General features: G+C 36.4%; 2 long non-coding RNA genes across 3 annotated transcripts; both read right to left on the bottom strand.

The window, feature by feature from the left end:
- Positions 1-3,387: 3,387 nt before the first annotated feature.
- LOC127167399 (uncharacterized) lies at positions 3,388-18,105 on the bottom strand. 2 transcript variants are annotated; one of them, XR_007827981.1, is made up of 5 exons: positions 17,444-18,105; positions 17,020-17,099; positions 16,871-16,944; positions 8,815-9,273; positions 3,388-3,537 (listed from the first exon to the last, which is right to left on the bottom strand). It is a non-coding gene; the product is annotated as an uncharacterized LOC127167399 (long non-coding RNA). The 2 variants fall into 2 exon arrangements; XR_007827982.1 differs by lacking the exon at positions 17,444-18,105 and having other exon boundaries at positions 16,871-16,918; positions 17,020-17,431.
- On the bottom strand, positions 15,120-16,431 carry LOC127167400 (uncharacterized). The gene is made up of 3 exons (XR_007827983.1): positions 16,282-16,431; positions 15,379-15,509; positions 15,120-15,296 (listed from the first exon to the last, which is right to left on the bottom strand). It is a non-coding gene; the product is annotated as an uncharacterized LOC127167400 (long non-coding RNA).
- Positions 18,106-18,115: the final 10 nt, after the last annotated feature.

Raw genomic sequence — 18,115 nt, 5'->3', positions numbered from 1 at the left:
GTTGGCTGCGAACGAGGAAGGCGGCTCAAAAGACGTTTCACATTTGACCCGCTGTGCAATTCTTCAATACCATCCCCCTTAAGGGCTTTGAGCATGACAACTATGGCTTGGACTCTGAGGGAGAAGTCGTAGAACGCCCGCTCATCACCAGCACGGATAGGTGGTAGGTTCTCCAAAGCCTCTATTTCCCTCAGCACAAACTGGTAGGGTCGGCCATATCTTCTGTCGAGGGCTTTCAGAGCATTAGTGTATGGTGTAACTGCCTCTGCATGTGCTAACACCAGTCTGTGCGCGTTAGGCACCTTCACATGCTTCACGAGGATGGAGTACTTATAATGCTCTGGTAATTAGGGGTGAAGCAGATTGTCCAAAGCGATTCTGAGTTCCACATACTGGGGGTTGGTACTTGGTAGACAGGAGGCTGGGTGGGCTGGCTCGGTCTCTGTTCGGGTGGCGGAGGCAACGGTTTCATCCAGGGCTCTGCTCTGTCACACAGTTGGGTTCTGGCTTGGTCTGACTTGGCGCTGCGGCATGGCGAGACGTACTGGTGTGATGACAGAGTGGTCTGTCTGCTCACAGGAGGTGGCGACTGGAAAAGGCTGTCTCTAATTTGGGTTTTTCTCAGAGCCTGGGAGAGCTCCTCAATGAATGGGGGTGGAGGTTTGGCAGGCTGTGGCCAGAGAGGAGGATCTGAGCCTACATCACGAGGGCTCACTTCAGATTTCGGCTGTCCCCTCTCCACTGATTGCAGGATCTGGGTCCGAGGTGTCTGATGCCGTGATGATGCTCGCGAGGAGTGGGTAGATGCTTGAGGAGTGCTGTGTAGCAGAACTTTCTCCAAGAGCTCTGTTTGGCGTCTAGCGGTCTCGCTTTGCTGCTTTGTAATTTCCATTATCTGCAGCATAAATTCCTCTGATGAACCAGCAGTTCCAAAGGGTTGGTAAGAGGAGATGGGAGTTGAAGTCTTCACTGCCTTCTCTTTAGGTCTTACAGCCTGCCCGGATGGGTGTCCAGCATAGTTGACCTCGTAGTCATCTAGGCAGGCAGGTCGCTGAACAGCTCTGCGTGGACGTTGGGATGAGGTAGGGGCAGACTTTGGGGTTGCCATGGTAACGGCCCGATCCGGCTCGAAGGACCAAATAATGTAGTAAAGGTGGACTGGTTGCTAGGTAAATTTGGCCGTCGCCATGGAGTGTCGGTAAGGACACAGAGACAGGAATTCCAATTAAATGCCTTTATTACACAAGTTTGTGTGTGTGGTCTAAACAAAGAAAATGAGAAATATACATAAATTAAGTGAGTTTAGAATAAACAAGATGACCTTGACAAATTTAAACATCTGTACATAACATTGGAATGCAATATACCTATATACTGTGCTTCATTAAACTTGACTGAGCTTGAAACTGCATAAACTTACATAAACATGGGTAAATATACATTAAGTGTACATCTGACAGGTTAATCACACTTCTGAGATAATTGCAATGTTGAGCTAAACAGAAATATATTGCAATCGCATCAACAGCGCTGAGCTAAACATGCCTCATTTTACATGCATACGTTTACGGAAACATTCATCCGTGCAAGGCCGCAGCCTTCTGTGCATCTCTTCACTTACACATGAAACAATACTCTCAATATCTTTGATTAATCTTAAACAGCAATAACAGCAACATACAATATGAATAAACACTTACTTTTCGTCATTGACGCACACAGATTAGGCAGAAATTAGGAGGAAAGCAAAGTACGAACCATCCCTCCGTAACCGAGTGAAAACGAAAACTAACAGTTCCTTAGCGCAGCCTCCAGATCAGTGCTGCTTTCCGATTGGGGGCCGACGTCGACCCGATTTACAAAATTCCATCGGCACGATGTCGCTCAGGGAGCGTTTGCTAATCGGCAAGATGTCGCCGCGACGTCGGCATTTGATCGCAAATGACTTCCGGCCGACGTTCGGCCGATGCAGCCGTAAATCCCGGCTGCTCTGCGTGTGCGCTCACTGGCGTTTTGCTCATCGTTATTCTAGGACCACCCGCGGCAGAAGCCGCCGGTTTATAATAAAACAACACACACCACTCTCAATAACAGCTGCAAATTTATTAATATTTTCAATAAACATATTAAACATACAAATACATTTACATTTATCAGATGCTTTTATCAAAAGTGACATACAAATGAGAAGCATTACATTCAATGTGTACTCTTTCAAAGATTAACCATGGTTTTACCACAGCATTTGCAGTAAAACCATACTAAAACAAAATCAACCATAGTTTTACTACAATACCAATGGTTTAACTGACTGTTGCAGTAAAACCATAGTAAGTACAAAAATAACCATTACTACAGTATTTGCAGTAAAACCATAGTTACTACAAATTTTACCATGATTTTAAAAATATGATTACTATAGTCATGGTTACCACAGTTTTACTGTAGTATTACTACAATATAACTATAGTAGAACCATGGCATCAAACCTTGGTATGAACCAAAAAACACAAAAACTAAACTTGTTAAAACACTTATGGTTGCTACAGTTTTACTATAGTAAAACCATTGTTAACTGTTGTATAAGTACAAGCAACTTTTCAAATACTTATTTCAAAGTAGGTTTGCAGAAAATGCATTTTTTCAGGATTACAATAAAAAAAAAAAAAAAAGTAATCAGCCAGAGGTGACTGAGACTTACTGGGGAAGATCTTCTGGCAACAAAGTAATGTCCATATGACAGCAGCTCAAACATAAAACATGTCATGTGTTCAGTACTAGTAATTACCTATTTTCATTGCCACACCAGAATCTAAGACTATTTTCATGGCAAAAATACAAGACACAATAATACAGTTACAATAATACAAGAATGACATAAATAAAATAAAAACAAAGCAAACACTACAGCAGTTAAAATGTTTGAAATTATATGATACAAATAATTTATATATATATATATATATATATATATATATATATATAAGACCTAGTAATATATAATATATATATATCTCTAGTCATGTGCTCACACACTATCCTTTAAGATTATTAAAGGTCTCTAGTCATGTTCAACACTATCCTTTAAGATTATTAAAGTTCAACAATTTTCAATCCAATTTGTATTGTTACAGTGTTGGAAATACATGTAAAAGAACAATGTTTAATCTTTCTCAGAGATACCCAGTTTATTTGTCAGCAAAACTCAGCATTTTGATGATCCAAAAAGTGCGTTTTTGCCATTTTGTCATTTCTTTTTCTTCATCCTGCAGAGTGTTGCTTACAAATAAAAGGGATAGGTACACATAACTCAGAGAAAGATTAAATATTGTTCATTTACAGATATTAGAAACACTGCAATAATACAAAGCAGGTTGAAAATCGTCAAACTTACCCGTAAAGGCAATATAAGAATAATATTTGTCAGTTTTGTATGTCCAGTTGCCATCATCTGAAGTCTTGTTGAGTGTTGTCATCATCTGAAGTCTTCACAAGTGAGGCTGGATCCAATCTGGAACTGGCGTAAACTCTAGTAACCTTGGGATGGGCATCCAGAGATAAAAACAGTAAAGCAAAAGGAGAAAGATTAGTATAGCAGCTTTTATTATTTATTTCAGAGAAAGGTGATTTATTTAAGTCCACTTCCAAAACAAAGATTCACATATAATGTACTCACCCCATTGTCATCCAAGATGTTCATGTCTTTCTTTCTTCAGTCGTAAATAAATTATTTTTTTGGAGAAAAACATTTCAGCATTTTTCTCCATATAATGGACTGATATGGTGCCCCGAGTTTGAACTTCCAAAATGCAGTTTAAATGCAGCTTTAAACGATCCCTAATGTGGTTGTAAATGATCCCAGTCAAGGAAGAACGGAATTATCTAGTGAAACGGTTATTTAAAAAAAAAAAAAAAAAACAATTCAAATACTTTTTATTCTCAAACGCTCGTCTTGCCTTGCTTTCATTGAACTCTGTGTATTCTGATTCAAGACAGTTAGGTTATGTCGAAAAACTCAGACCGTATTTTCTCCCTCGGCTTCAAAAATAATTTCAAAATCATCCTACATCACTGCAGAAGCACCACAGTCTTTGCAAAGTGAACATGCAAAGAGGATCAACACCCTTAACAAAAAGGTAAAACAGCGATATATGATGATTTCAAAGTTGAGGGAGAACATGAGATGGGAGTTTTTCGACATGAATAAGAAAAAAAAAAAAGTCCAGGCAGAGTAAGACAAGACGGGTGTTTGACATTAAAAAGTAAAGAAATTGTATTATTTTGTACTTTGCAATTTTGTTTTTACTGTAATTTGCTATTGTGCAATAATTGTGTATTGTGTAGTAGGAATAGTACATACAAATAGTTAGTAAAATTGTGATACTACTAAAACTCAGAATAAAATTACAAATCAAAAGACAATCCAAACATATTTACAAAAGTATTTTTATTAAAACATTTCAAAACATTTTAGTATTGTGTTTGCTACCCAGAGTACAGTGCATCAACATTTTACAGCCATGAAAGCATTTTAAGTGTGCAAGAATATAAATGAAACAAACAGATGCATCTTGAGAGCTGGATTTGGAATCAATGTCCTAAGAGAGAACTTGATTTATCTTAAAACTATCTAAAAAGTAAACCATCTTAAAATTAGCAAAAACAACAACAAGTGTCTTATAACCCTCACCCCTAAATGCAGGACACATGGGTGGTGACAAACAGGCCACTGACCCTCTCTGTGAAGTCCTCCATTTAAACATCATTTTGGACTGAATGAAGCTGTTGACATGCAGGGCTGATGGCCATCACTCTGCACCACTGTCCTCATCTTCTGCTCACTCCCCGTCTGGCAGTATACTTATTCCCATCAGTGGTGAAACTGAAACAGTCATGGAACACACAAAGACAAAACCTGTTATTCACAGCACCAGGAAAAATTAACAGAGCATGGGAAAAAATATAGTGAATAAAAATTCTGTAGCATAGATGAAAAATAAATGAAAGAATAAATACAGTTGAATTCAAAAGTTTACATACACCTTGCCTTTAATCTGCAAAATGTTAAGAGAGATTATCATACAAAATGCATGTTATTGTTTAGTCCAAAAGAGAAAAGAACTTATAAAAGAACTTATAAAAATGACCCGTTTAAAAGTTTACATACACTTGATTCTTAATACTGTGTTATTACCTGAATGATCCACAGCTGTTTTTTTGTTTACTGATAGTTGTTCATGTTCCGGAACAGTTAAACCACCTGTTCTTCAGAAAAATTTGAAGATCAGGTAAATTTAACATAAAAAAAGAAAAAAAAAAAGAAAGAAAACTGATGTGGATCATGTGGATCAAATCAAGTGTATGAAAACTTTTGAATGTGGTCATTTTTATAAATTCCACTATTATTTTTTCTTGTGGACTATATGTAGACATCTTTTATTTGAAATATCTTATTCAGGCCAGTACTAAATAAAAACAACATGCATTTTTTTTATAAGCCCTCTTATTTTGTTTTTTATAAAAGGTAATATTTTGCAGATACTGCAAGGTGTATGTAAACTTTTGATGACCTTAAATAAAAATTTAATTAATTTAAATGAAACTTACAAAATACTGCCATGCGACAGCATTGCCCTTCCCAGGGTGTAAAGACTAGTGGACCACATTGACAGACCTGCAAAAAAAAATCAAATAAATTTGATTCAATAATGTGTTTGACTACTTGTTGACAATGTATAGGCTAAAGTCACGTAGACTGTTGCATATACATGTGTATTTCATACACTCCAACAATACATCAGTTATTTAAAAAAAGAAACATATTATGCTTGACTTTGCTGAAGATTTTGGCATGCATTTTACTTATCTTTGTTGACTAATAGCGACTATGTCCAGTATTAACCGCGACCGTGAACCTGACTTTTTTTTTGACGCACCGTAAATGTATGTATTAAAAAGTGCTCGTGTTTGTCATTGACAGGCTCGAATCAGAGGTTATTTTACCTCGCATACCATAGTAAAGCAAGCTTTGTTTAAACTCAACAGAATACAAAATAAAACTAACCAAAATGGCCTCGGTTTGTCTTTCCAGAGTTCCAACAAACATTGACTCTAGTTTTGGTGGAAATAAACCATAAGCTAACGTTAATTCACTAGATATGAAAAGTTCAGTGGGTGAAAGAGCGCGTAACTCACAGAGTTTTGACCACAGCTTTGAGGGAGTTAGATAACATTTGCGGCTAAACTTGCAGTTTCATTCCAAACTAAAAATATAATCAAATATGAACTTACCGAATTTGCAGTAATCAGCCGTTCTGCTTCTCTCTCCGGTCAGCAGCAGTTGTGTTCTGTCTGTGTGATGTGGCGCGCTATTTACAGCAGTCCTGTATTATTGCCTGGCATATTACAGTCAGGCTACAGCAAGGTTACAGCAACACTAAAATATACTGTAAAATATTCCCACCAAGTCAAAATTACCCAGAATGCAATATAAATTACAGTATTTTACTGTAATGTATAAATGTGGTATTGTACTGTAGGTTTTTACAGTACTATGCTGCTAAATCTACGGCGATTTGGAAGTTCAAAATCGGGGCACCATATCAGTTCATTATAAGAAGAAAAATGCTGAAATGTTTTCCTCAGAAAACATAATTTCTTTATGACTGAAGAAAGAAAGACATGAACATCTTGGATGACAATGGGGTGAGTACATCATATGTGAATCTTTGTTTTGGAAGTGGACTTTTCCTTTAATCACATATAACTGTAGTGCAGTGCTATGAGATGTGTTATGTTAATACTTGACTAAAAATGTGTATTTCAATCTAATTTAAACTAAAAGATTGTGCCAGAACAATTAATAGGAAGGCTATTCAAAAGTTAAGCAATAAAATACAAAAACACATTTCATATAATTTAAATGGTTAGTTCAGCCAAAAATGAAAATTCTGTCATTAATTACTCACCCTCATCTCATTCCAAAACCATAAGACCTTTGTTCATCTTCAGAACACAAATTAAGATAATTTTGATGAAATCCGAGAGCTTTCTGACCCTGCATAGACAGCAAGGGTCCTACCACGGTCAAGACACAGAAAGGTAGTAAGGACATCTGTAAAATAGTCCATGTGACATTAGCGGTTCAACCATACTTTTATGAACCTATAAGAATAATTTTATGGGCTAAAATAACAACTATATTCAACGATTTCTATTTCTTTTCTTCTGGTCCAGTTTGCCGCCATTATGGAGAGTGTAGTGGACATGAAAAAGTTAACGTGTTTTTGTCTCTGTCACATGTTTGTGGTGGAGAGTCACAGGGTTACGTGGGAATGAGAATATTAATCACCTGTTCAATTAGAGAAGGAGGGAGAGGGGGTGAGCAGGGGTGATGTATTCTTTGTTGATCAACATAATACAATAAATCTTTATGCCATAAGTCTGTGCAATAAAGAAGAACAAAAAAGATAATTTTTCCTTACCAACACTGTATTCTTGTTGTGTCGCAAATGCAATGGGTTCCTGTTTTAGCCTCTCAGAGGTGTTTGGTAACTACAGAGTACAGACAGTATAACGACTCACGTGTGTAATGCTGCTGATGTAGTACATGCATGTGCTGCGCCTTGTTTACAAGCAGAGGAAAGCACAGGCATACATCGTGGTACTCTTGATAATGACAACAGACTGTCCCAGAAGGGAAGAAATCATTTAATAAAGTCATTATTTTTGTTTCCTTGGCAAACAAAAAGCATTCTCATAGCTTCATAAAATTACAGTTGAGCCACTGATGCCACATGGACTATTTTAACAATGTCTTTACTACCTTTCTGTGTCTTGACCGTGGTGGTACCCTTGCTGTCTATGGAGGGTGAGAAAGCTCTCGGATTTCATCAAAAATATCTTCATTTCTGTTCAGAAGATGAACAGAGGTCTTACGGGTTAGGAACGGCATGAGGGTGAGTAATTAATGACAAAACTTTCATTTTTAGGTGACCTATCCCTTTAAGTGGGAGGAACATTCATTTGGAGGAACTGCACTACCTTTCAAAAGTTTGTAAATTCATAAACTTTTTTTTACATCTTTGAAAGAAGTCTCTTCTGCTCACCAAGGCTGCATTTATTTGGTCAAGGGGGCATTTTTATTTGGTCACCTTTAAATGTAAAACAATAATATTGTGTCATATTGTTATAATTTAACATAACAGTTTTCTATGCAAAAATACAATGTGAAATGTAATTTTCTTCTGCTGGTGAAACGGAAATATAAAAGCTGCATTTTCAGTATTCATTATATTTCAGTGTCATATTTGATTTAACATAAAGAGGTCAGTTTTATTTGGTCAACAATAAATGTAAATATATTGTGAATATGTTATATTTAACATGTTTCTATCAAATATATTGTGAAATTTTTTCTGTTATCAAAGCTTTCATTACTCCAGGCTTCAGTGTCACATGATCTTCAGAAATCATTCTAATATGCTGATTTAATGCTCAAGAAACATTTAATTATTATCAATATCTTATCATTATCAAACGTTAGCAAACATTTCTGTTTCAAATAAATAAATGCTGTAATTTTTAAACCCTGAAGACTGGAGTAATGATGCTGAATATGTAGCTTTGCAACACAGGAATAAATGACTTCTCTAAGAATATAAAAATACAAAATTATTTTAAAAATTATATTAATTTCACAATATTATTGTTTAACTGTATTATTAATCAAATACACAAAGTTGTGGCAGGCAGAAAAGACTTTACCATACCAAAACTTATGAAACAGTAGTGTATGTTTGAGATTTTACTTACTAGTCCAATGGTTTATAGTTCTTTGGAGAAGGAGGTTCACTCTGAGTCTGTTGATGTGCAGCAGGCCATCAGCATGGAAAAATCTAGGAACAAAACAAGCAATTTGTCACAGAGACAACATTATTTAGTATGCAGTTGCTGGTTTATTAGAAGGAAATAAGCTAAACAGGTAAAATGCAGAAAATAGAAAGAATATACAGAATATATAATATACTACAACTAGATAACAGAATCTATGTTTTTAGTTTCTTAAAATTACTGTAATAAATAAATATATAACTCTGCAGAAAAAAAAGAAAATAATAATGATGCATGGTGATATAGGTGAAATATATTTTGTGGAAAAAAAATGCATATTTAGTTATTTCATGAGCTTCTTCAGTTCTCCTGTATATTTCCTACTGAAATTTTGAAACCTTGCAGCTTCGCATCTGTTGTGGAGGGTTTATTTCTGTCCTCCTGAAACCACAGAACCATTTTTATCAATATTCGTTTAACTTAAAAGATCAAAACGCATTTGAACTTGTTTTCAGCCATTTAGGTTAAATAAATTTGCCTACTTCCAATAACCCATAGTCAAAATGGCAGTAAAACCTTTACACTTCAGTCAAAACTAATTAATATCAATTTTTTTGCCATCCAACACTAATTTTTGAAGGCAGATTAGCGCCATTTGGTTGTAAAAAACGAGAAAAACATCTGTAATGGCAGGTGTAACTTGATGCCTGTATAGTTCTCTACAGAGCAGCTTGTGAATTGCCTAGTTGTTTTTAGACAATTGATTCAGCATTTTTATTAGGTGGAATAGTTGAACATACATTTAAACAATCTCAAAGACTATTTCTTATCCAGTTTGGGATAGTTTTTTGTTATAAATATGATTTGAAGTGTTCATTTTTTGTATTATGATTACAGTCAAACCTAAACATTGTGTTAGAAAGAGAACACAAGGAAGTATTTGTTACCCATTTTTTAATTCAGAATTTGTACTAAAAAAAAATACAATTAATTCCTTTTTAACACTTTATGTTATCAATTATTAATGAACATTAAATTTTGTGCAAAAGTCAAACAGTAAAAGGAAACAGCAATAATAAAAAGCTATAGTAAATAAAAAAAGAAACTACTATATTAACTATATACAATATTTATGCTAATGCTATGTTTTCTAGTTACTATATTTATAATTATATACTACATATAATAACTACTATAATAACCATATGTTAACTATATACTGTACTAACTCTACAGTAGATAACTACTTGTGATTGTAGCAGAGGTCACAGATTATAATGCAGTGTCTTTTGCAAATGAAATTTTTTAAGCAAGTTGTGAAACAAACGATGCATGACCTTCAGGAACATATCGCCATGTGATTATTATTATTATTTTTTTTTTTTTTTTTTTTCTTATGCTCTTGACACAAAGCTCCTTCAAAAAAATGAAAAAAAAAAAAAAAAAAAAACGCTCAAAACAATGTAATGGAACAAGCCCGAGCTTCCAAATGCACAGTTCATAGGTGTGTGTGTGTGTGTGTTTATGAATGTGTATGTTTTAGAGTAACACCCCTTCACTGTTGTGAGCTTTCCCTGAATTATGACTGAGTTATTGAATGGATTTTACATATTCTCAAAACTCTGCTCTGTTTATAGACACCGTAGTTCATAGGTGTGTTTGTGTGTGTGTGTGTGTGTGTGTGTGTGTGTGTGTGTGTGTACTTGTTTTTGCTACATTGTGGGGACCAAATGTCCCCACAAGGATAGTAAAACCTGAAATTTTTGACATTGTGGGGACTGGCTTGAGGTCCCCATGGGTGAATGAGTTTTTTTTTTTGGAAAGTAAAAATGCAGAAAGTTTTCTGTAAGGGTTAGGTTTAGGGGTAGGGTTAGGGTAAGGGGATAGAAAATACAGTGTGGACAGTATAAAAACCATTGCACCTATGGAGAGTCCCCACAAGGATAATAAGCCAGACATGTGTGTGTGTGTGTGTGTGCACATCTGTGTGTGAGTGGATGTGTCTACATCAGTGTCACCCCTTCACTTTTTTCAGCGTTGCAGCTGATTTGTAGATTGTATACATAGATACTCTCTGAATTTGTATATGCAAGAGAGTGTGTGTCTTTTGCACTCTGGATATGTAATTTTTTTTTATTTTACATATTCTCAATTTGCTGTGTTACAGTTCATTTGTGCGTGTGTGTGGATGTGTGAGAAAGAGACAGAAAAATTCTCTAAATTTTTGTATTTTTGTCGATTTCCCATTCATTTCCTGTGGTCGGTCATTTTTGACCAAAGAGCACAAGTTGTTTTTTTTTTTTTTTTGAATCGTGCCCTCATTTTTTATGTGTGTTCACATTCCAAATGCCATAAAAGTCACTGAATTTGGTACCGTTCTGATGAAGCTGTGATTTTTTTTAAAAATTCAAAACCGAAAATGTTTTGGTCAAAAGTGACCGAAGAGAGGTGTGTATATAATGTGTGTGTGTGTCTGTGTGTGTGTGTGTGTGTGTGTGAACGGGTGTGTTAATGAATGGGTGTGTTTTAGAGTGTCACCCCTTCACTGCTGTGTACTTTTTTTCAGCATTGTGGAGGATTTGTAGATTGTACACACAAAAATTCTCTGAATATTTGTATTTTTGTCGATTTCCTATTCATTTCCTATGGTCGGTCATTTTAGACCGAAGAGCACAACTGTGACTATTTTTTTTACGACCACTTAGCCTGCTTGAATCATGCCCTCATTTTTTTTTTGTGTTGACATTCCAAATGGCATAAAAGTCACAGAGTTTCATACCATTCCGATGAAGCTGTGATTTTTAAAAATTCAAAACCAAAAATGTTTTGGTCAAAAGTGACCGAAGAGAGGTGTGTATATAATGTGTGTGTGTGTGTGTGTGTGTCTGTGTCTGTGTGAACGGCAGATGGGAATTTCCCTTAGACAAAGATGTTCTAAGGGCAGAAAGAAAAATGATTGGTTGACAGATTCAACCAATAAAAATTGAAGCAGAGGCGGGGTCAGGAAATTTGGACGTGTGGAGGGAATACTTCAGACAGAAACGTTAGCGCTTCGTGGAGGCATTTGTTGCAAGGTAAGTGAATTTACCATGTTTTTTTATATAAAAAAATATTAATAAATCAACATAACTCTAACGTTTACTGAGATAATTAGCCGGCAAAGACGCACAGAACAAGTAATCATCGACTACATATCATATCATATGCATTTTCATTCAACTGCTTTATCAGTCGATCGCAGCAAAGCTGCTTATGGGGTAGATTGAGTAAAACATGCTTTTCCAATGCTACCGCGCTGTCTGAGATACCGATATGAGCGACAACAGAACTCGTCAAATCTCCGTGACATTTCATTAATCAGTTAGCGCTAGCATTAACATTAGCGCTGCTCTCAGGGCAGGAGTAAAACTAACAGTACTAAACTGAATTATGTGCTGCTCTTGGGGCAGGAGTACTCAATAGGTTAGTATTACCATTATGTTTAGTGTACTATGTGCTGCTCTCAGGGCAGGAGTAAGAATAACAGTACTAAACTGAATTATGCGCTGCTCTCGGGGCAGGAGTACTCAATAGGTTAGTATTACCATTATGTTTAGTGTACTATGTGCTGCTCTCAGGGCAGGAGTAAGAATAACAGTACTAAACTGAATTATCCACTGCTCTCGGGTCAGGAGTAAAACTAACAGTACTAAACTGAATTATGCGCTGCTCTTGGGGCAGGAGTAAAACTAACAGTACTAAACTGAATTATGCGCTGCTCTTGGGGCAGGAATACTCAGTATGTTAGTATTACCATTATGTTTAGTGTACTATGTGCTGCTCTCGGGGCAGGAGTAAAAAATAACAGTACTAAACTGAATTATGCACTGCTCTCGGGTCAGGAGTAAAACTAACAGTACTAAACTGAATTATGCGCTGCTCTTGGGGCAGGAGTACTCAATATGTTAGTATTACCATTATGTTTAGTGTACTATGTGCTGCTCTCGGGGCAGGAGTAAAAAATAACAGTACTAAACTGAATTATGCACTGCTCTCGGGTCAGGAGTAAAACTAACAGTACTAAACTGAATTATGTGCTGCTCTTGGGTCAGGAGTACTTAATAGGTTCGTATTACTGTTATTTTTACTAAACCATGCGCTGCTCTCTGGGCAGGAGTAAAAATAACAGTACTAAGCTGAATTATGTGCTGCTCTTGGGGCAGGAGTACTCGATAGGTTAGTATTACTGTTATTTATAGTGTACTATGCGCTGCTCTCGGGTCAGGAGTAAAACTAACAGTACTAAACTGAATTATGTGCTGCTCTTGGGTCAGGAGTACTTAATAGGTTCGTATTACTGTTATTTTTACTAAACTATGCTCTGCTCTCGGGTCAGGAGTACTCAATAGGTTCGTATTACTGTTATTTTTACTAAACCATGCACTGCTCTCTGGGCAGGAGTAAAAATAACAGTACTAAACTGAATTATGCGCTGCTCTCGGGGCAGTAGTACTCAGTTGGTCTGTATTACATTATCATTATATTTATAAAACAGTAGACAATTTCTGTATGATTGATTGATCTTTTATTTTATTCTTCAGTTACCTGGAGGAGTTGCAAAATCTGGACAGATCAAAGGAGCTAACACTGAAGATCTGATACTGCTGAGTCCAAAATTGTGCAAAAATGGAGATGTATGAAAAATGGTGTAAGTTTGGTTCCACCTGATAAAAGCACATAATAGCCAGATTCAGTCGGTAACTGTTAATCATGGGGACGCAAACGAATTTCAACATTTACAGGGCCATCCGAATCCAGAATGTTGGTGTTTTTCTCCCACCACCCTCGTAAAAATTCTCAGCCAAACTACATGCTGTTTTTTAGACACCAAGGTTGTGTGGTCGAAGAAATCGATTCAAAATGAACTACAACAAAAATATTTCATAACTTCTCCAGGACAGCGGGTAGGAGCTGTTAAGAACAAAAAGACAAGAAAAGTACTTAAACATTTTAAATTAGTCATTATTATGGCAGTAATAGGCATGCAATACAATTTTAAAATATAGGCCTACAATTACATACATAAAAATATAAACCAAGCAGCATTGTCATTATAGTCCCTCATGTCCACTGCGTTCTCTAAATTTTGAAAATACCCAAAATATCAAAATCAACTGTGGCGGCAGATCATTTTCTTATTTAGCGCCCACATTCTGGAACAATCTAGCCAACACTGTTCAGGAGGCAGACACACTCTCTCAGTTTAAATCTAGATTAAAGACCCATCTCTTTAACCCAGCCAACACAACACATTAACACATTTCTATAATTCAAGTCCATTAAAGGATGGTTAGGCTGCATTAATTAGGTCAACCGGAACCAGGAATAATTTTCATAACACTTGATGTACTCATTGCATCGTAAGAAGAATGGCATCTACACTAATATTAGTCTGTTTCTTTCTTATTCCAAGGTCACCAGATGATGGATCAGCAGCTAGAGACGACCTCTATATCCCTAAATGTCCTAAATGAGTCCTCTGCAATCTGACTTTACTGCAACATGGAACTTTTGCATTATTGACACACTATTGTCCTATTAAAACCTGTTGCTTTGACACATCCTGTTTTGTTAACAAGCGCTGTATAAATAAACATGATTGATTGATTTACCTCATGTAAATAAGAGGTTGCATGTAACTTATTTCTGCTAATCTTCACATTTCTCATGACACCTATCATTTTGAGAGATAAAATTTAAGAAAACCATTTCAGCTATAGTGGGTCTCTTTTTGAACCTGAGATTTAAATAAATAACATATTATTAAATTTAAATTTATTCTTAATCCAAGCATGTGACATTTAATGTATAGCAGACAACTATGTGACAGGCCATATAAGCAGTGCATTCCTGGGTTCATATGATCACACTGTGAATAAATCAAATCCATGAGTTTTATCACTGAGGTGCCATGTACATCAATTTTTACATATGTTCCTACTGTCCGAATAGGGCTTCTCTCACATTCACTTGGTGATAGATAAATGTGATTACAAAAGGTACCAGTCAATTTTTGTGCAACCACTTAATGTTTCTCCCATGGACTATTGCAGAGAAATTAAGACTTGTAATTTTAATTATAACTTGTGAGTTATTTATTTATTATTATTTTTTTTAATGATTGTGTTGTTAATGTTGTATCATTCAATGTCTGTTGTACAGATTGTTTAAGAACAAAATGAAAGAAATGTTGATTGAAAATAATCAGTTTACGGGTGCAATATTACAATAAAATAAGTTTAATTATGACTTCTTTCTTTTTTTATACAATTACAAATTACAAACAAATCCAGTGAGTTAAATGCATGTATAAAAATTTGAACAGGCTCCTTTAAACCAAGCCCAAAGTCAGAGGTTGCTTTTCCAAATATCTTCTCAAAGCCAGTCTCTCAGTCTCCAGAAATCTTTGTAAGGTCTTCCTGCAACTGAAATGCATAAAGAATTTGGTTTCAGTTTACACCGACAGTCATAATAAAAGAAAGAAAGGGAAAAAAAAAAGAATTTTACCTAAACTATTTAGTATGGGATATTGAATCATGAACATCCTCATTTTCATATATTTTCTGGACCACTTTCTTTTGTGCAGGAAACTTCCATGCCAGGAACACTACATCACTGACCATCTCACTGCACAGCATCTGAGATATAGCAATGTAAACAAACAGAATTACTAGCAAAATCATAAGATTAAAGATAAAAATCACTTACAACTCCCTCAAAATTGACAATTTCTTAAGGACATTTAATACATCCTTAAACCCTGCCATTCCTAGAGACTACTTTTCCAATAAGTTTTTCTGCAAAGAGAACAAAAACTACATGAAAGAGTCAATGACAGGCCTATAGTCATACAGAAATACTTTGATGTGCGTAGTGCATAGTACATGACAAATAACAGTAATACAAACCTATTGAGTACTCCTGCCCCAAGAGCAGCGCATAATTCAGTTTAGTACTGTTATTCTTACTCCTGCCCTGACAGCAGCACATAGTACACTAAACATAATGGTAATACTAACCTATTGAGTACTCCTGCCCCAAGAGCAGCACATAATTCAGTTTAGTACTGTTAGTTTTACTCCTGCCCTGAGAGCAGCGCTAATGTTAATGCTAGCGCTAAATGACTAATGAAATGTCACGGAGATTTGACGAGTTCTGTTGTCGCTCATATCGGTATCACGGACAGCGCGGTAGCATTGGAAAAGCATGTTTTACTCAATCTACCCCATAAGCAGCTTTGGTGCGATCGACTGATAAAGCAGTTGAATGAAAATGCATATGATATGATATGTAGTCGATGATTACTTGTTCTGTGCGTCTTTGCCGGCTAATTATCTCAGTAAACGTTATGACGAGTTATGTTGATTTATTAATATTTTTTTATATAAAATACATGGTAAATTCACTTACCTTGCAACAAATGCCTCCCACGAAGCGCTAACGTTTCTGTCTGAAGTATTCCCTCCACACGTCCAAATTTCCTGACCCCGCCTCTGCTTCAATTTCATTGGTTGAATCTGTCAACCAATCATTTTCCTTTCTGCCCTTAGAACATCTTTGTCTAAGGGAAATTCCCATCTGCGTGTGAACGGGTGTGTTAATGAATGGGTGTGTTTTAGAGTGTCACCCCTTCACTGCTGTGTACTTTTTTTCAGCATTGTGGAGGATTTGTAGATTGTACACACAAAAATTCTCTGAATATTTGTATTTTTGTCGATTTCCCATTCATTTCCTATGGTCGGTCATTTTAGACCGAAGAGCACAAGTGTGACTATTTCTTTTACGACCACTTAGCCTGCTTGAATCATGCCCTCAATTTTTTTTTGTGTTGACATTCCAAATGGCATAAAAGTCACAGAGTTTCATAACATTTCGATGAAGCTGTGATTTTTAAAAATTTAAAACAGAAAAATTTTCGGTCAAAAGTGACCGAAGAGCACCAGAGGGTTAAAAGGCCAACGTTTCATAAACAAGAGCTCAATCTCTAACGTTAGCCTACCTCGTCTGTGAGATGATGACGGACTTTGTCGAAGACATTAAACCATTTCTATAAAGTAAATATTCGACAGAAACCTGTCAATTACAAGTAAGAAAGGAGTCAGGAACAGTTTTATGTAACATTTGTATAATTTAAAGCACGTAACTTACCTAAAAGCAGTGACAACATCAGCGAGAGACCGAGTTTTCCTGTCAGGTGTCGTGTTGCCGCCCCGTTTCCATGGCAACTCCTTAAAACGTCAAAGTCACACAGTTTTTACATAAGTAAACGTCTAGAATTAAAACATTACATGAACAATTCACAGTCTCATTCAATCATTATCCAATAATGACTTTAAAACTCATTTATTTCGAAAAGGAACCGCAACAATAGCTCACTGTAGAGACGCCGTTACCGTTAGCTAAGCAGCTAAACAAGTTAACGTTAGTTGGAAATGAGTCAAAATCAAACAGGGCTCGCTGCAAAGCCTTTTTCCCTGTACTACAGTGCACTGAGCGCTTACTAGTTACTAAGTAACACGTAATTCACAAAATAAGACGTTTTTTTCCCGATTTAACTCAAGCGAAAACTTACCTGAACGCCACAGATGTCCCGGATGAGTCGCCTTCTCTCTGGTGGGTTGCTAAGAGACGAATAACCGTCCACATTTAAACAGAAAAGAGCGGCATCGGCCTTCGGTCGTCAGCAAACTCATGGGCCGACCTTTGATGAGCTGGCGAAATAGAGCACACTCGCCTATACCTGGCCGATCCTTATTAGATCTTATAGTTTATGAGGCCGACGTTCTGCTCACGGGCCGACGTCGGCCAGACGTACGTGTGCTGTCTGGGATGTGTCCAGCAGGGGGCGCAACTGACCGTCCTCTTCTACAGTCATGATTTCGGCTAATGCAGGACACTGAACGATGCGCATCAGAAGGGAATAGAAAATAAGCACATCTACAAAAAATTCTCTTACTTACCTTAATGCTGGCAAATATGATGATTTTGAGTATCACAGGCCCTATCCAGACCATCCGATGCCTCTTTCTTTCAAGTGAGAGACCTAAAGTATCTTTCTTTGAGGTGAGTTTTTAACCTTTTCTATTGTGTAATTTACTATCACAGACTTTAACACAACAAGAACGTACCATTTTGAAGCAAACAAAAAAGATAATTCTCCAACTACAAAACACATCAGCTTTGATACCTTAGAAATGGCGCCAATAGCCAAAATGCACTTCAGTTCTTGTTAGTGTGACGTCAC

Source organism: Labeo rohita, chromosome 6 (assembly GCF_022985175.1).
Source record: "Labeo rohita strain BAU-BD-2019 chromosome 6, IGBB_LRoh.1.0, whole genome shotgun sequence".
Lineage (NCBI taxonomy): Eukaryota > Metazoa > Chordata > Actinopteri > Cypriniformes > Cyprinidae > Labeo > Labeo rohita.
This window is presented reverse-complemented; position numbering and strand designations above follow the sequence as displayed.